The sequence below is a fragment of the Salmo salar genome, chromosome 16 (genome assembly GCF_965601325.2).
Source record: "Salmo salar chromosome 16, fSalSal1, whole genome shotgun sequence".
NCBI lineage: Eukaryota > Metazoa > Chordata > Actinopteri > Salmoniformes > Salmonidae > Salmo > Salmo salar.
Window position 1 is genome coordinate 53,698,113 of NC_138306.1, and position 20,534 is coordinate 53,718,646.

The following is a 20,534-nucleotide window of genomic DNA, read 5'->3' on the forward strand; positions in this document are numbered from 1 at the left end:
ATCGCTGATCATAATCTTGATGTGATTGGCCTGACTGAAACATGGCTCCTGGTTACACCAGTGACCATATTCCCCGCGCATCCAGCAAAGGTGGAGGTGTTGCTAACATTTACAACAGCAAATTCCAATTTACATGAAAGAAAATGACTTTTCGTCCTATGAGCTTCTAGTCATGAAATCTATGCAGCTTTTTCAATCACTTTTTGTAGCTACTATTTACAGGCCTACTGGGCCTTATACAGCGTTCCTCACTGAGTTCCCTGAATTCCTATCGGATATTGTAGTCATGGCAGATAATATTCAACATTTTGGTGACTTCAATATTCACATGGGAATTCCACAGACCCACTCCAAAAGGCTTTCGGAGCCATCGGGTTTTGTCCAACATGTCTCCAGACCTACTCATTGCCACAGTCATACCCTGGATTTAGTTTGTCCCGTGGAAAAATATTGTGGATTTAAATGTTTTTCCTCATAATCCTGCACCTACTACACCTGCTCTGACGCTCGTCGGATGTGGCAGGGCTTGAAAACTATTATGGACTACAAAGGGAAACCCAGACACGAGCTGCCCAGTGACGTGAGCCTACCAGATGAGTTAAATGCCTTTTATGCTCGCTTCGAGTCAAGCAACACTGAAGCATGCACGTGAGCAAGACCTTTTAAACAGGTCAACATTAACAAAGCCGCAGGGCCAGATGGATTACCAGGACATGTACGAAAGCATGCGCAGACCAACTGGCAAGTATCTTCATTGACATTTTCAACCTCTCCCTGACTGAGTCTGTAATACCTACATGTTTCAAGCAGACCACCATAGTCCCTGTGCCCAAGGAAGCATAACCTGCCTAAATGATTACCGCCCCGTAGCATTCACGTCGGTAGCCATGAAGTGCATTGAAAGGCTAGACCCTAGACCCACTCCAATTTGCATACCGCCCCAGCAGATCCACAGATAATGCAATCTCAATCGTACTCCACACTGCCCTTTCCCACCTGGACAAAAGGAACACCTATGTGAGAATGCTGTTGACTACAGCTCAGCGTTCAACACCATAGTGCCCACTAAGCTAAGGACCCTGGGACTAAACACCTCCCTCTGCAACTGGATCCTGGACTTCCTGATGGGCTGCCCCCAAGTAGTAAGGGTAGGCAACAACACGTCCGCCGCACTGATCCTCAACCCTGGGGCTCCTCAGGGGTGTGTACTTAGTCCCCTCCTGTACCCCCTATTCACCCACGACTGCGTGGCCAAACACGACACCAACACCACCATTAAGTTTGCTGACGACACAACAGTTGTAGGCCTGATCACCGACAACAATGAGACAGCCTATCGGGAGGTGGTCAGAGAACTGGCAGTGTGAAGCCAGGACAACAACCTCTCCCTCAATGTGAGCAAGACAAAGAAGCTGATCGTGGACTACAGGAAAAGGGGGACCAAACAGGCCCCCATATCGACGGGGCTGTAGTGGAGCGGGTCAAGAGTTTCAAGTTCCTTGGTGTCCACATCACCAACGAACTATCATGGTCCAAACACACCAAGACATTTGTGAAGAGGGCATGATAAAACCTATTCCCCCTCAGGAGACTGAAAAGATTTGGCATGGGTCCCCAGATCTTCAAACGGTTCTACAGCTGCAACATTGAGAACATCCTGAGTGGTTGCATCACCGCCTGGTATGGCAACTGCTCGACTTCTGACTAAGGCACTACAAAGGGTAGTGCATACGTCCCAGTACATCACTGGGGCCAAGCTTCCTGCCATCCAGGCGGTGTCAGAGGAAAGCACATAAAATTGTCAGAGACACCAGTCACCCAAGTCATAGACTGTTTTCTCTGCTACCGCACGGCAAGCGGTACCGGAGCTCCAAGTCTAGAACCAAAAGGCTCCTTAACAGCTTCTACCCCCCAAGCCATAAGACTGCTGAACAATTAATCAAATGGCCACCAGACTATTTACATTGACCTTCCTCCCTCCATTTGTTTTGTACACTGCTGATACTCACTGTTTATTATCTATGCATAGTCACTTCACCCCTACCTACATATACAAATTACCTCAACTAACCTGTACCCCCGTACACTGACTCGGTACCGGCACCCCCTGTATATAGCTTAGTTTTATTTTTATATATATAAAAATTTTTACTCTATTTGCTAAATACTTTCTTAACTCTTTATGAACTGCACTGTTGGTTAAGGGCTTGTGAGTAAGAATTTCACAGTAAGGTCTATACTTGTATTCGGCGCATGTGACAAAGTTTGATTTGATTTGACTATTGGACCAACATTTTATTTGCAATCACAGCAAATAATCTGCTCAGACCTCGGCCAAGGATCATCAAAAGCCGTGCTATAACTTCTCGGACAACCCAAAGATTACTAGATGACCTCCAGATGTAACCAGTGTGAAATAGCTAGCTAGTTAGCTGAGTGCGTGCTAATAACGTTTCAATCGGTGATGTCACTCGCTCTGAGACCTTGAAGTAGTTGTTTCCCTTGCTCTGCAAGGGCCGTGGCTTTTGTGGAGCGATAGGTAACGATGCTTCGAGGGTGATTGTTGTCTGTGTGTGGAGGACAAGCGCGTCGGAGTACAAAAATCGGTTTACCACCTGAGGATCTAAATTTAACCTTGTGTAATACCATAGATGCAGTCGCACCCCTAAAAACAAAAAACATTTATCTCAAGAAATTAGCTCCCTGGTATACAGAAAATACCAGAGCCCTGAAGTAAGTTTCCAGATCATTTGATCGGAAATGGCGCTCCACCAAACTGGAAGTCTTCCGCCTAGCTTGGAAAGACAGTAAAGTGCAATATCGAAGAGCCCTCACTGCTGCTTGATCATCCTATTTTTCCAACCTTTCACTTGAGCAGTGATGAATTCATGAATTTCTTCGACATAAAGTTAATGATCATTAGAAAGCAAATTACGGACTTCTCTTTGAATCTGCTTATTTCTCCAAAGCTCAGTTCTTAGTCTGCACATAACTTCCAGGACCTAGGATCAATGGAGACACTCAAGTTTTATAACCATGTATGTCTTGACACATTCAAGAAAATTGTCATGGCCTCTAACCCTAGAAGCTGCATACTGGACCCTAATCCAACTAAACTACTGAAAGAGCTACTTCCTGTGCTTGGCCCTCCTATGTTGAACATAATAAATGGCTCCCGATACACCAGATGTGCACCAAACTCACTAAAAGTGGCAGTAATAAAGCCTCTCTTGAAAAAGTCAAACCTTGACCCGGAAAATGTAAAAAACTAATCAGCCTATATCGAATCACCCATTCCTCTCAACATTTTTTGAAAAGCTGTTGTGTAGCAACTCACTGCCTTCCTGAAGACAAGCAACGCTTCAGTCTGGTTTTAGACCCCATCATAGCACTGAGACTGCACTCGCGAAGGTGGTAAATTACGTTTTAATGGTGTCAGACCAAGGCTCTACATCTGTCCTCGTGCTCCTAGACCTTAGTGCTGCTTTTGACCCCATCTATCACCACATTCTTTTGGAGAGATTGGAAACCCTAATTGGTCTACACGGACAAGTTCTTGCCTGGTTTAGATCTTATCTGTCAGAAAGATATCAGTTTGTCTCTGTGGATGGTTTGTCCTCTGACAAATCAATTGTAAGTACAGGTAGGCTATGGTCATAAGACGCAGGTCTCCTTATTGTCTCTAGAATTTCTAAGCAAACAGCGGGAGGCAGGGCTTTCTCCTATAGAGCTCCATTTTTATGGAATGTTCTGCCTATCCATGTGAGAGATGCAGACTCGATCTCAACCTTTTAAGTCTTTATGGAAGACTCATCTCTTCAGTAGGTCCCATGATTGAGGTCCCATGGTCTTTATTTTTACTATTTTCTATGTTCTAGAATAATAGTGAAGACATCAAAACTATGAAATAACACATATGGAATCATGTAGTAACCAAAAAAAGTGTAAACAAATATACATATTTTATATTTGAGATTCTTCCAAGTAGTCACCCTTTGTCTTGTTGACAGCTTTGCACACTCTTGGCATTCTCTCAACCAGCTTCATGAAGTAGTCACCTGGAATGCATTTCAATTGATGGGTGTGCCTCGTTAAAAGTTCATTTGTGGAATTTCATTCCTTAATGTGTTTGAGCCAATCAGTTGTGTTGTGACAAGGTAGGGTTGGTATACAGAAGATAGCCCTATTTGGTAAAAGACAAAGTCCATATTATGGAAAGAACAGCTCAAATTAGCAAAGACAAACGACAGTCCATCATTAGTTTAAGACATGAAGGTCAGTCAATACGGAAAATGTCAAGAACTTTCAACGTTTTTTCAAGTACAGTCTCATGAGGACCTCCCCAGGAAAGGAAGACCCAGAGTTACCTCTGCTGCAAAGGATAAGTTCATTAGTTACCAGCCTCAGAAATTGCAGCCCAAATAAATGTCAACTGTTCAGAGGAGACTGCATAAATCAGGCCTTCATGGTCAAATGTCTGCAAAGAAACCACTACTAAAGGGCACCAATAAGAAGAAGAGACTTGCTTGGGCTGAGAAACACAAGCAATGAACATTAGACTGGTGGAAATCTGTCCTTTGATCAGAATTGTCCAAATTTGAGATTTTTGGTTTCAACTGCCGTGTCTTTGTGAGACGCAGAGTAGGTGAACGGATGATTTCAGCATGTGTAGTTCCCTCCATGAAGCATGGAGGAGGAGGTGTGATGGTATGGGGGTGCTTTGCTGGTGACACTGTCTGTGATTTATTTAGAATCCAAAGCACACTTAACCAGCATGGATACCACAGCATTCTGCAGCGATACGCCATCCCATCTGGCTTGCTCTTAGTGGGACTGTGATTTGTTTTTCAACAGGACAATGACCCAATACACCTCCAGGTTGTGTAAGGGCTATTTTACCAAGAAGTATAGTGATGGAGTGCTGCATCAGATGACCTGGCCTCCACAATCACCCAACCTCAACCCAATTGAGATGGTTCGGGATGAGTTGGACCGCAGAGTGAAGGAAAAGCAGCCAACAAGTACTCAGCATTTGTGGGAACTCCTTCAAGACTGTTGGAAAAGCATTCCTATTGAAGCTGGTTAAGAGAATGCCAAGAGTGTGTATAGCTGTCATCAAGGCAAAGGGTGGCTACATTGAAGAATCTAAAATATATTTTGATTTAACAGTTTTTTTGGTTACTACATGGTTCCATATGTGTTATTTGATAGTTTTGATGTCTTCACTATTATTCTACAACATAGAAAATAGTAAAAATAAAGAAAAACCCTTGAATGAGTAGGTATGTCCAAACTTTTGACTGCTACTGTATATGTATACACTCATAAAGTACTGATCTCTCTCGCTTTCTCTCCCTCCTGCCAGTGCTGATAGTCACCATCACCCTGGCCTCTGCCTCAGGGAAGTATTCTGCTGATGGCCATTGTTGGCTCAGCGTGCACAACAGGGTCATCTGAGAATTCGCAGGTCCCATCATCTTCATCGTTATGGTGAACACTCAACTAAACCATTGCTCAACCATTACCCAAAGTACCGTGCAACCATTCTCTGATATTATTCCCCCAACATCCCCATAGCATTTCTCAGGCACTAACATAAAGTTTATTTGTGTTCTCTGGTCATGTAGACATCATGGTTCTGACCTGTGTGGTGGTCATTACCATCTCCACAGTCAAGAGGAGGTCTATAATGCTGCCCATGATGGACAGCGGTCCTGTGGAACTGGCCTACGTGCAGATCAGGTAGTCACCACACAGGGGCACCATTTCACTACTATTACTATTACTGCTATTACAGTACGTAGACAGTTACTTTCACATACATTTAAAGTAAGTATTCATATATATATATTTTATTTGAAAAGACAAGTAGTTCAATATTTTTATGCGTTTGGAAATAGAGTTGTGAAAGTATTTGGAAAAACTCAAATACACTCCCATGCATTTTAACCTAGGTATTTGAAAACAGCATTTTAAATAAGTATTTGAGCGTTCCGATCAAATAGAAATTGGCAGCCCAGTTCTGTTACAGTATTTTCTCTATCCTTCTACAGAATATTTTCTATATTTCAAAATGTAGGCTTTGTGGATAGTGTGTGTTTTTTTTTCTTCCTATGTTGTTTTGTTTCACTGTATATAATACAGTGAAATATGACTGTACTCTGTCCAAGGCTGCTTCCATCATATCATTTTTATAGACTGGTCGTTGTCACTTAACACCTTGTTGCCATTTTGATTTTGTGACATGAGTTTGAATGATACCTACAGTAAATACAGTATATTATCCATTCCCTGAAGTGTTGTTTACTATCGATCAGGGGAAATCATTTAAACGTAGAAACGTTATTCCTGCAACTCAGCTGGTCACAGTAGGAACTCTGTGGAGGAGTATGTTGAGTTGAGCTTCAGCCGTCCCGATGGCAGCCCGGGTGGTAACTAAAACACATTCCTCCGCTGAATAAACTAGAGCCCTTGCCCGCCCCACAGCTGGTGCGGTTTAGCGGCCACCTGAACTGGAAGTTAATTTCATCCTAAACAGAATTAAGGAGTGATGGACAGGGAGTTTCAGTGTGAAGTGCTTGGGTTGGGTGGGTAATGGAGAAATTGTGTCTCCTAGCAGGGTGCCCAGTCCTTGACTTTGTGTCAAGTGGCTTGTGTTTGCTTTCTCTCAGGACTGCAGTGAAAGCGTTGCTGGTGCTACTGCCAATCCTGGGCCTGAACTGGCTCTGCGTCATCCTGGTGCCCTTCTCCTTAGGCATGGCCTATGTCTTCATCCTCCTCAACTCACTGCATGTACTGGCCACATACTCTAATCTAAAAAAACTTGACTTCCTTCTCGCTGTCTTTCTCTCACTCTCTGTTCCCTTTCTCTCTTTCTCTCTTTCTCTCTTTCTCCCGTTCTCTCTCTTTCTGTCTTACTTCCATTCTCTCTCTTTCAGTTGTTTTTTCTCTCCTTCTCTGCTCTCCCTCTCTCTCTTTTCTCTCTTTGCACCCCGTCATTCTCTCTCTTTCTCCTATATATTTTAGTCTTTCTCTTCCTCTCCCTCTGTCTTTCTCTGCACACTCGTTCACTGAGAACACCACCTCTTTCAATGTGTTATACAAGAATGGCTGTATTGGGCTGTGTGATTATTCACTATAGGCCTATTCCAATGGAAGCCTATCCAGTAGAGGGACAAACTGTGTCGTAGATGTTGGTTGGAGAATTTACAGGGATTGTAAGACCACTAGTCACCAATGGAAGACGAACTGACTCAAGTTTAAGTTGAGAGCGTTGTTTTTTGAACGGCCTCTGGTTTTTCTGTGAGCATAACGTGCTGCTGTGTTAGACCTCCCAGATGAAATGAGGGGAAAAAAGACGTGCAATCAATATTTGTGTGGAGATATATATATATTTTTTTTGAAGGACTCTCTCACTATACTGTCAAAAACATCCCATTTTCTTCTTTTAAATCAGAAAGCTTTTCCATTATACATTCTTGTGATTCTCTTATTCTCACCCTGAAAGAGAGCAACAAACTCTCAAGGTTTCAGTTTGTATTTCTTGGAGACAAGGTTGACTTTGACAGGAAATGAGTAGCGCTCTGCTTGTGTTAAACAGGTGCTCGTGTTTATAAATGAAAGTGCAAATGTACAAAATCGTTTCATGAGATACTGCAAAATTTACAGGCTGGCATTTTGATTGGCAGTTGTGTTCATGTTTTTTTCCCCGGGTTATTAAATACATGTTGGTGAAAATAATTGTTGTAAAAATATACATTTATTTTATTTCATTTTATTATTAAGTGAACAATTTGCAGTATTCAGTCAAATTTACCACAGCCTGATATTGGATTCAGTATTTTTTTATACAGTGAAATAAGCTATTTTGTTTATGTTTATCTCGGTATTGTGCCCAGGACTTAACCTACATTTGACTTCCAATGCATAATTAGCATCATCGTGAGAACTATTTGTTTTCACAAGAAAACATTCATTCCAGTGTAACTTCATTTATCTTGCTTGGCTGTGAGAGAGAAGAGTTATTCTCTGATTGCAGTCTACCCTGGTGTGAGGTCTACCCTGGTGTGCAATAATCACACTGCTCACATCCTGCTTGGAAATTTGTAGTCATCTTTAATCAATGGTCTCTTTAATTGAGCCGTATATTTAACAAGAAATCAATAGAGATTTAGCCCTAGTCAGATCATTAAGAAAGCTCTCTCTCTCTCTAACTGTGAATAGTCCTGTTTCTCCCACATCAATAAATTGTTTTGTCACAACAATAATTCATACAGACTGTCAGTTAGCTCTATAGCAGGGCTATTAGTTGGGATGAAGTCGTTAGCTACTGTACACGGCTGTCACTTTCACAGTACAGTTGAAACACAACTTCCTCCGAGTTTCTCCGGTAAGCCCTGCTATAGAGCTAACTGAATATGGCAGGTAGCCTAGTGGTTAACGGCGTTGGGCCAGTAACCAAAAGGTCGCTATGTTTGAATCCCCGAGACGACTAGGTGAAGAATCTGTGGCTGTGCCCTTGAGCAAGACAATTAACCCTAAATGCTCCTGTAAGTTGCTCTGGATAAGAGTGTCTGCTAAATGACTACAGTGTCAAATATGCTATAAAGCCCTGCAATAGAGCCCTGTAATAGAGCCCTGCTATAAAGCCCTGCAGTAGAGCCCTGCAATAGAGCCCTGCAATATAGCTAACATAACATGCTACAGAGCCCTGGTATAGATCTAACTGAATATGCTATAGAGATAACTGAATATGCTTTAGAGCCTTGCTATAGAGCTAACTGAATATGCTATAGAGCCCCGCTATAGAGCAACTGAATATGCTATTATGCCCTGCTATAGAGCTAACTGAATATGCTATAGAGCCCTGCTATAGAGCTAACTGAATATGCTTTAGAGCCTTGCTATAGAGCTAACTGAATATGCTATTATGCCCTGCTATAGAGCTAACTGAATATGCTATAGAGCCCTGCTATAGAGCTAACTGAATATGCTATAGAGCCCTGCTATAGCGCTAACAGAATATGCTATAGAGCCCTGCTATAGAGCTAACTAAATATGCTATTATGCCCTGCTATAGAGCTAACTGAATATGCTATAGAGCCCTGCTATAGAGCTAACTAAATATGCTATTATGCCCTGCTATAGAGCTAACTGAATATGCTATAGAGCCCTGCTATAGAGTTAACTGAATATGCTATAGAGCCTTGCTATCAGGCCTGGAATTTCTTGATTTTAGAGGGAAGGCCATTTGCCTTCAAGAGGTACCCAATCTGCCAGGGAACCAAGGTCATCTGCCAGGGCACCAAGGTCATCTTCCAGGGCACCAAGGTCATCTGCCAGGGCACCAAGGTCATCTGCCAGGCCACCAAGGTCATCTGCCAGGCCACCAAGGTCATCTGCCAGGCCACCAAGGTCATCTGCCAGGGATCTAAGGACATCTGCCAGGGATCTAAGGTCATCTGCCAGGGAACTAAGGTCATCTGCCAGGGAACTAAGGCCATTTACCAAAATAGCCAATGAAATTGATTTGAAAAACAGTAGCTATTCTGTTAAGAAAAGCGTAAGTGTCTGTAAATGTAGATAAATATTGATCCTACATGTTAAACTGTAGGTCCTATCCTATTGGCTACAGCCTGTCATGTCCAGACGGTAATTGTTGTAGGTTTTTTGTCATTTTATGAGACATGTCTTACCTGTTCCGACCGTAGGGGCTAATCACATTAGCGCACGTTAGCTCAACCGTCCCGCGGGTGGGGACACCGATCCTGTAGAGGTTTTAAGGGGATTATTTTATAAACACTTCCTCATATGCCATTGAAACCAGCATTTCTCTCATGTTCTCAACTTTCTTTTGTTGTCCAGCAGCCAAAGACACTGTCCAAGTCTTGTTAACAACCCATATTAACAACCCATACAAATGGTGTTTTCCCGCTAATTGCATTTTAGAATATTTGCTTTTATAGCGTACTGCCGTGTGCTCATTGCTGTGCGTATAATATGAAGAAATAGCCTAATAGTTTGCCAACAGTTTAAGCTAAACATTCTGTTGCATCAGCCTCATTGCTTTTAAACTTTTTTTTTAATGTACAGTGAGTTGTTGTTTTCATTTGAGATCTATCACATCCCACAACTGTCCCAGAGTATATTTGGAATATTTATTTCTCGCACAGAAGGACAAGCTGAACAATGGAATAGGTCAACTATTGTACTATGGGGGATAGTAGATTGACATAGACTAGTGATTTTGCTGTTCGTTGCTCATCTTGTCGGCTGAGGAAAAGTAAATATGGACAGTAATTCTAACGTCTTCAATATACACCTGGGAATTTGATGACACGCGTTGTTACATCCCTGATGTGTTGGTTTTCACGTGTAGCCTACTTCAAAGCTGCTATGCCTGTGAGAAGGACCCGATCACGTGACAGGCGTTGACGAATAAGAATTGATATACATTATCTTAGAGAGCCATGTGAGTGAGAAGTGCTGTCGTTGGCAGCCAGGAGAACAGAATTATGATTATTATATTCAGCCCAAGGGCCCAACAGCCACTTTGACCACAAGACATGGATTTTTTTAGGGGTGATTACGGCAACACAAGGGGGCATCGACGGCCATGGCTGCGGATGCCACTGGGGAATTCTAGGCCTGCCTGCTATAGGGCTAACTGAATATGCTATAGAGCCCTGCAATAGAGCTAACTGAATATGCTATAGAGCCCTGGAATAGAGCCTTGCTATAGAGCCCTGCAATATAGCTAACATAACATGCTATAGAACCCTGTAATAGAGCCCTGTAATATAGCTAACATAACATGCTATAGAGCCCTATAATAGAGCCCTGTAATATAGCTAACATAACATGCTATAGAGCCCTGTAATAGAGCCCTGTAATATAGCTAACATAACATGCTATAGGCTAACTGAATATGCTATAGAGCCCTGTAATATAGCTAACATAACATGCTGTAGAGCCCTGTAATAATATGCTGTAGAGCCCTGGAATAGATCTAACTGAATATGCTGTAGAGCCCTGTAATATAGCTAACATAACATGCTGTAGAGCCCTGTAATAATATGCTGTAGAGCCCTGGAATAGATCTAACTGAAAATGCTGTAGAGCCCTGCTATAGAGCTAACATAATATGCTGTAGAGCCCTGCTATAGAGCTAACTGAAGATGCTATAGAGCTGTGCTATAGCGCTATCAGAATATGCTATAGAGCCCTGGAATAGAGCTAACTGAATATGCTATAGAGCTAACTTGGCTACATAGCTGATGCCTGCTGGACTGTTCACTTATCACAGTACTCTACTTTGTTTACTTTTGTTAATCTGTCGGCCCTAGCCCCGAACTCAGGCCCAGTGTGTAGTTAACCGACCCTCTCTGCCCATTCATCGCCATTGTAAGTCGCTCTGGATAAGAGCGTCTGCTAAATGACTTAAATGTAAAATGTACCTGTTGTTGTTGTCTTAGCTGATTAGCTGTTGTTGTCTTACCCGTTGTTGTCTTAGCTAGGTCTCCCAATCAACACCTGTGATTGTTTTATGCCTCGCTTTATGTCTCTCTCAAATGTCAATATGCCTTGTATACTGTTGTTTAGGATAGATATCATAGTTTTCGTTTACTGCATAGCCCCTAGTCCCACTGTACATGCCTCAGATACCTCCTTTGTCCCACCTCCCACACATGCAGTGACCTCACCCAGTATAACCAGAGTGTCCAGAGATGCAACCACTCTTATCATCACTCAGTGCCTGGGCTTACCTCCACTGTACCTGCACCCCACCATACCCCTGTCTGCACATTATGCCTTGAATCTATTCTACCACGCCCAAAAATCTGCTCCTTTTATTCTCTGTCCCCAATGCGATAGACAACCAGTTTTGCTAGCCTTTAGCTGTACCCTCATCCTCCTCTGTTCCTCGGGGGATGTGGAGTTTAACCCAGGCCCTATGTGTCCTCAGGCGCTCTCATTTGTTGACTTCTGTAATCAAAAAGCCTTGGTTTCATGCATGTTAACATCAGAAGCCTCCTCCCTAAGTTTGTTTTACTCACTGCTTTAGCACACTCCACCAACACTGATGTCCTTGCCTTGTTTGAATCCTGGCTTAGGAAGGCCACCAAAAATCCGTAGATTTCCATACCGAACTACAACATTTTCCGTGAAGATAGAACTGCCAAAGGGGTAGGAGTTGCAATCTACTGCAGAGATGGCTTGCAAAGTTCTGTCATACTTTCCAGGTCTATTCCAAAACAGTTTGAGCTTCTAATTTTAAAAATTCATCTCTCCAGAAATAAGTCTCTCAGTGTTGCCGCATGTTATAGACCACCCTCAGCTCCCAGCTGTGCCCTGGACACCATATGTGAATTGATTGCCCCCCATCTATCTATCTTCAGAGTTCGTTCTGTTAGGTGACCAAAACTGGGATATGCTTAACACCCCAGCAGTCCTACAATCTAAGCTAGATGCCCTCAATCTCACACAAATTATCAAGGAAACCACCAGGTACAACCCTAAATCCGTGAACATGGGCACCCTCATAGATATTAACTTGCCCTCCAAATACACCTCTGCTGTTTTCAATCAGGATCCCAGCGATCACTGCCTCATTGCCTGCATTCGCTATGGGTCCGCGGTCAAACGACCACCCCTCATCACTGTCAAACGCTTCCTTAAACACTTCTGCGAGCAGGCCTTTCTAATCGACCTGGCCCGGGTATCCTGGAAGGATATTGACCTCATCACGTCAGTCGAGGATGCCTGGTCGTTCTTTAAAAGTAATTTCCTCACCATCTTAAATAAGCATGCCCCTTTCAAAAAATGTAGAACTAAGAACAGATATAGCCCTTGGTTCACTCCAGACCTGACTGCCCTTGACCAGCACAAAAACATCCTGTGTCGGACTGCAATAGCATTGAATAGTCCCCGCGATATGCAACTGTTCAGGGAAGTCAGGAACACTCAGTCAGTCAGGAAAGCAAAGGCTAGCTTTTTAAAACAGAAATTTGTGTCCTGTAGCTCTAACTCCAAAAAGTTTTGGGACACTGTAAAGTCCATGGAGAACAAGAGCACTTCCTCCCAGCAGCCCAAGGCACTGAGGCTAGGTAACACGGTCACCACCGATAAATCCATGATAATCGAAAATATCAATAAGCATTTCTCTACGGCTGGCCATGCTTTCCTCCTGGCTACCCCAACCCCGGCCAACAGCTCCGCACCCCCTGCAGCTACTTGCCCGAGCCTCCCCAGCTTCTCCTGCGCCCAAATCCAGATAGCAGATGTTCTGAAAGAGCTGCAAAACCTGGACCCGTACAAATCAGCTGGGCTAGACAATCTGGACACTCTCTTTGTAAAATTATCCGCCACCATTGTTGCAACCCCTATTACCAGTCTGTTTTCAACCTCTCTTTCGTATCGTCCGAGATCCCTAAAGATTGGAAAGCTGCCGCGGTCATCCCCCTCTTCAAAGGGGGTGACACTCTAGACCCAAACTGTTATAGACCTATATCCATCCTGCCCTGTCATTCTAAAGTCTTTGAATGCCAAGTTAATAAACAGATCACTGACAGTTTCGAATCCCACCGTACCTTCTCCGCTGTGTAATCCGGTTTCCGAGCTGGTCATGGGTGCACCTCAGCCATGCTCAAGGTACTAAACGATATCATAACCACCATCGATAAAAGACAGTGCTGTGCAGCTGTCTTCATCGACCTGGCCAAGGCTTTCGACTCTGTCAATCATCGTATTCTTATCGGCAGACTCAATAGTCTTGGTTTCTCAAATGACTGCCTCGCCTGGTTCCCCAACTACTTCTCAGATAGAGTTCAGTGTGTCAAATCGGAGGGCCTGTTGTCCAGACCTTATCTTATCTTACCTCATTTGCACTCACTGTATATAGACTTTTTCTTTTTTCTACTGTATTATTGACTGTATGTTTTGTTTATTCCATGTGTAACCCTGTGTTGTTGTATGTGTCAAATTGCTATGCTTTATCTTGGCCAGGTCACAGTTGCAAATGAGAACTTGTTTTCAACTAGCCTACCTGGTTAAATAAAGGTGAAATAAAAATTTAATAAATAAAAAACCTCTGGCAGTCTTTATGGGGGTACCACAGGTTTCAATTCTCGGGCCGACTATTTTCTCTGTATATATCAACGATGTCGCTCTTGCTGCGGGTGATTCCCTGATACACCTCTACACAGACGACACCATTCTGTATACATCTGGCCCTTCTTTGGACACTGTGCTAACAAACCTCCAAATGAGTTTCAATGCCATACAACACTCCTTCCGTGGCCTCCAACTGCTCTTAAACGCTAGTAAAACCAAATGCATGCTTTTCAACCGTTCACTGCCCGCACCCGCCCACCTGCCTAGCATCACTACTCTGGATGGTTCTGACCTAGAATACGTGGACAACTACAAATACCTAGGTGTCTGGCTAGACTGTAAACTCTTATTCCAGACTCATAACAAACATCTCCAATCCAAAATCAAATCAAGAATTGGCTTTCTATTTCGCTCACGCTGCCAAACTTACCCTAGTAAAACTGACTATCCTACCGATCCTCGACTTCGGCAATGTCATCTACAAAATAGTTTCCAATACTCTACTCAGCAAACTGGATGCAGTCTATCACAGTGCCATCCGTTTCTTTACCAAAGCCCCTTATACCACCCACCACTGCGACCTGTATGCTCTAGTAGGCTGGCCCATGCTACATATTCATCGCCAGACCCACTGGCTCCAGGTCATCTATAAGTCTATGCTAGGTAAATCTCAGCCTTATCTCAGTTCACTGGTCACGATAACAACACCCACCCGTAGCACGCGCCCCAGCAGGTATATCTCACTGGTCATCCCCAAAGCCAACACCTCCTTTGGCTGCCTTTCCTTCCAGTAGTCTGCTGCCAGTGACTGGAACGAATTGCAAAAATCACTGAAGCTGGAGACTTATATTTCCCTCACTAACTTCAAACATCAGCTATCTGAGCAGCTTACCAATCGCTGCTCCTGTACATAGTGCATCTGTAAATAGCCCACCCAATCTTCCTACCTCATCCCCATATTGTTTTTATTTACTTTTCTGCTCTTTTGCACACCAGTATCACTACTTACACACCATCATCTGCTCATCATCATCTGCTCATCTATCACTCCAGTGTTAATCTGCTAAACTGTAATTACTTCGCTACTATGGCCTATTTATTGTCTTACCTCCTCATGCCCTTTGCACACACTGTATATAGACTGTCTTTTTTTTCTATTGTGTTATTGACTGTACGCTTGTTTATTCCATGTGTAACTCTGTGTTGTTGTTTTTGTCACACTGCTTTGCTTTATCTTGGCCAGGTCGCAGTTGTAAATGAGAAATTGTTCTCAACTAGCTTACCTGGTTAAATAAATGTGAAATAAAAAAATAACTGAATATGCTATAGAGCCCTGGACTAGAGCAAACTGGTAAGACACGAGGCAGGGGTCTATGCATTTATGTAAACAACAGCTGGTTCACGACATCTAAGGAGGTCTCGAGGTTTTGCTCACCTGAGGTACAGTATCTCATGATAAGCTGTAGACCACACTATCTACCTAGAAACTTTTCATCTGTGTTTTTCATAGCTGTCTACATTCCACCACAGAGTGAGGTTGGCACTAAAACCGCACTAAATGAGCTGTATTCCGCCATAAGCAAACCGGAAAACGCTCATCCAGAGGCGGCACTCCTAGTGGCCGGGGACTTTAATGCAGGGAAACTTAAATCAGTTTTACCAAATTTCTATCAGCATGTTAAATGTGCAACCAGAGGGCAAAATATTCTAGACCACCTTTACTCCACACACAGAGATGTGTACAAAGCTCTCCCTTGCCATCCATTGGGCAAATGTGACAATAACTCTATCCTCCTGATTCCTGCGTACAAGCAAAAATTAAAGCAGGAAGCACCAGTGACTAGATCAATAAAAAAGTGACCAGAGGAAGCAAATGCTAAACTACAGGACTGTTTTGCTAGCACAGACTGGAATATGTTCTGGGATTCTTCCGATGGCATTGAGGAGTACACCACATCAGTCACTGGCTTTATCAATAAGTGCATTGAGGACGTCGTCCCCACAGTGGCTGTACGTACATACCCCAACCAGAAGCCATGGATTACAGGCAACATTCGCACTGAACTAAAGGGTAGAGCTGCCGCTTTCAAGGAGCGGGACTCTATCCCACTATGCCCTCCGACGAACCATCAAAAAGGCAAAGCATCAATACGCGACTAAGATCGAATCGTACTACACCAGCTCCGACGCTCGTTGGATGTGGCAGGACTTGTAAACTATTACAGACTACAGAGGGAAGCAAAGCCGCGAGCTGCCCAGTGACACGAGCCTACCAGACGAGCTAAATAACTTCTATGCTCGCTTCGAGGCAATAACACTGAAACATGCATGAGAGCATCAGCTGTTCCAGATGACTGTGTGATCAAGGTCTCCGCAGCCAATGTGAGTAAGACCTTCAAACAGGTCAACATTCACAAGGCCGCTGGGCCAGACGAATTACCAGGACGTGTACTCCGATTATGCCCTGACCAACTGGCAAGTGTCTTCACTGACATTTTCAACCTCTCCCTGTCTGAGTCTGTAGTCCCCCACCATACAATAGTCCCTGTGCCCAAGAACACTAAGGTAACCTGCCTAAATGACTACCGACCCATAGCACTCACGTCTGTATCCATGAAATGCTTTGAAAGGCTGGCCATGGCTCACATCAACACCATTATCCCAGAAACCCTAGACCAACTCCAATTCACATACCACACCATAAGATCCACAGATGATGCAATCGCTATTGCACTCCACACTTCCCTTTCACACCTGGACAAAAGGAACACCTATGTGAGAATGCTATTAATTGACTACAGCTCAGCGTTCAACACCATAGTGCCCTTAAAGCTCATCACTAAGCTAAGGACCATGGGATTAAACACCTCCCCTGCAACTGGATCCTAGACTTCCTGACAGGCCACCCCCAGTTGGTAAGGGTAGGTAACAACACATCCGTCATGCTGATCCTCAACACGGGGGGCCCTTAGGGGTGCGGGCTCAGTCCCCCCCTGTACTCCCTGTTCACTCATGACTGCATGGCCAGGCACGACTCCAATACCATCATTAAGTTTGCTGATGACACAACAGTGGTAGGCCTGATCACCGACAACGATGAGACAGCCTATAGGGAGGAGGTCAGAGACCTGACCTTGTGGTGCCAGGACAACAACCTCTCCCTCAACGTGATCAAGACTAAGGAGATGATTGTGGACTACAGGAAAAGGAGGACCAAGCATGCCCCCATTCTCATCGACGGGGCTGTAATGGAGCAGGTTGAGAGCTTCAAGTTCTTTGGCGTCCACATCACCAACAAATTAACATGGTCCAAGCACACCAAGACAGTCGTGAAGAGGGCACAACAAAACCTATTCCCCCTCAGGAGACTGAAAAGATTTGGCATGGGTCCTCAGATCCTCAAAAGGTTTTACAGCTGGGGTAGTGAGTACTGCCCAGTACATCACTGGGGTCAAGCTTCCTGCCATCCAGGACCTCTATACCAGGCGGTGTCAGAGGAAGGCCCTAAAAATTGTCGGACTCTAGCCACCCTAGTCGTAGACTGTTCTCTCTGTACGGCAAGCGGTACCGGAGCGCCAAGTCTAGGTCCAAGAGGCTTCTAAACAGCTTCTACCCCCAAGCCATAAGACTCCTGAACAGCTAATCAAATGACTACCCAGACTATTTGCACCCTCCCCCCCCCCCCCCCCCATGCTGCTGCTACTCTCTGTTATTATCTGTGCGTAGCCACTTTAATAACCCTACCTGCATGTACATAATTACCTCAATTACCTTGACACCTTTGCCCCCGCACATTGACACATTGACTCTGTACCGGTACCCCCTGTATATAGCCTCCACGTTGACTCTGTACCGTAACACCCTGTATATAGCCTCCACATTGACTCTGTACCATAACACCCTGTATATAGCCTCCACATTGACTCTGTACCGTAATACCCTGTATATAGCCTCCACATTGACTCTGTACCGGTACCCCCTGTATATAGCCTCCACATTGACTCTGTACCGGTATCCCCTGTATATAGCCTCCGCATTGACTCTGTACCAGTACCCCCTGTATATAGCCTCCACATTGACTCTGTACCGGTACCCCCTGTATATAGCCTCCACATTGACTCTGTACCAGTACCCCCTGTATATAGCCTCCACATTGACTCTGTACCAGTACCTCCTGTATATAGCCTCCACATTGACTCTGTACCAGTACCTCCTGTGTATAGCCTCCACATTGACTCTGTACCGGTACCTCCAGTATATAGCCTCCACATTGACTCTGTACCAGTACCCCCTGTATATAGCCTCCACATTGACTCTGTACCGGTACCTCCAGTATATAGCCTCCACATTGACTCTGTACCAGTACCCCCTGTATATAGCCTCCACATTGACTCTGTACTGGTACCTCCTGTATATAGCCTCGCTATTGTTATTTACTGCTGCTCTTTAATTATTTGTTTTTCTTATCTCTTACTTTTTTTTGTTGGTATTTTCTTAAAACTGCATTGTTGGTTAGGGGCTTGTAAGTAAGCATTTCACTGTAAGGTCTACACCTGTTGTATTCGGCGCATGTGACAAATAAAATGTGATTAGATTTTGATTTGAACTGAATGACGAAATGTATCTTTAAAATTGAATTTAAGTCTTTCAAGCTTCCATACTGACTTAGCATGGAACATTGCATTATTTACATGATTTCATAACAGACTAATTGTTATATTTACATGTTCATATTTGTGACATTTCCAAGATAACACAGCTGTATTGCTCATTTACTGGTAAGAAAAACTATCTGGTCAGGATGAGTTTTCAACTGATGGTGTAATAACACTAAATATAACATGTTGGTGGTTTAGATACTTAAAATGTTAGCTGTCATCATGGCTTCCTGAGGAAGTCATCATCCATACAATCGCTGTCTGTATTCATCACATCCTAAAACCACAGCTCGTGTTTATCATACCAAGGCTAAATAAGGCCATAAATAACACTAACCTGCAGCATTTTGTAATTCACCAGTGAAGTACAGATACATTTTTTTCTTAATATGGTTTTAATTGTGACAGTGTGAGTACCACTCGGGCTCCCGAGTCGCGCAGCGGTCTCAGGCACTGCATCTCAGTGCTTGAGGCGTCACTACAGACACCCTGGTTCAAATCCAGGCTGTATCACAACTGGCCGTGATTGGGTTGTCCCATAAGGCGGCGCACAATTGGCCCAGCGTCGTCCAGGTTTTGCCGGTGTAGGCTGTCATTGTAAATAAGAATTTGTTCTTAACTGACTTGCCTAGTTAAATAAAGGTTAAATAAAAATATGTTTTAACTCCAACCAATTAAATGAAATTAATGAACTGGCCACAAAAAAAAGGAGGATATATTCGTAAGGACTGCGTATTGTCCGGTCAGAGTGTGCGGTCAGACTGGTCAACATCCCTCAGGATGAATTAATGAAGCGACGGGGCGCTCCGTGCGGGCCCTTTAATAGCCAGCTGCTCCTGAATACCATAATCGGCCCTGTTTTAAAGGCTGTGACTGGAGAGAATAGGAACAGACCTCCCCTGCCATGCAGAAAACTAGACCCGTCACTAGCGTTGACCTGGCATTCAGCTTATTGTCCCTTATTAAATCGGCCCTGTTATTCAGTATACAGGCTTAATCACTTATTGTCCCTTATTAAATCGGCCCTGTTATTCAGTATACAGGCTTAATCACTTATTGTCCCTTATTAAATAGGCCCTGTTATTTAGTATACTAAATCGCCCCTGTTATTCAGTATACAGGCTTAATCACTTATTGTCCCTTATTAAATTGGCCCTGTTATTTAGTATCACATCCGGCCGTGATTGGGAGCCCTATAGAGCGACTCACAATTGGCCCAGCGTCGTCCGGGTTTGGCCGGGGTAAGCCGTCGTTGTAAATAAGAATTTGTTCTTAACTGACTTGCCTAGTTAAATAAATGTAAAATATATATATTATTAAATAGGCCCTGTTATTCAGTATAAAGACCTAATCACTTATTGCATTATTGCTCTTCAACGAGACAATCATTCAAGTATGGCGTAATTCTTCAAGTATGTCTTTCAAATGTGTTATTTAGTGTTGTGACTGTAGTTATGCTGAACATATCACTATTTAGTCTACTGGATAGATCTCTACATACCAGATATTTCGCTTCTTTTGACACCTTCAGTGTTGACATCCTGTGAAACAAAAGACATCATACAAATAAAGTATTTTTTGCTTTGTTGGGAAGTTTCGTATTCACCTGGAATGCCAGTTGTTGGTGTAAGACCTGAATACGAGGGTAGGGTTGAGTTGCTACCACCCTGTTTTTGGTCTTTTAGGAAGTATCGTATTTGTATGATGAGGGGATAGAAATCGCCTCAACACAATTTCAGTGAGTCTCAGAGACGGTTCTCAGCG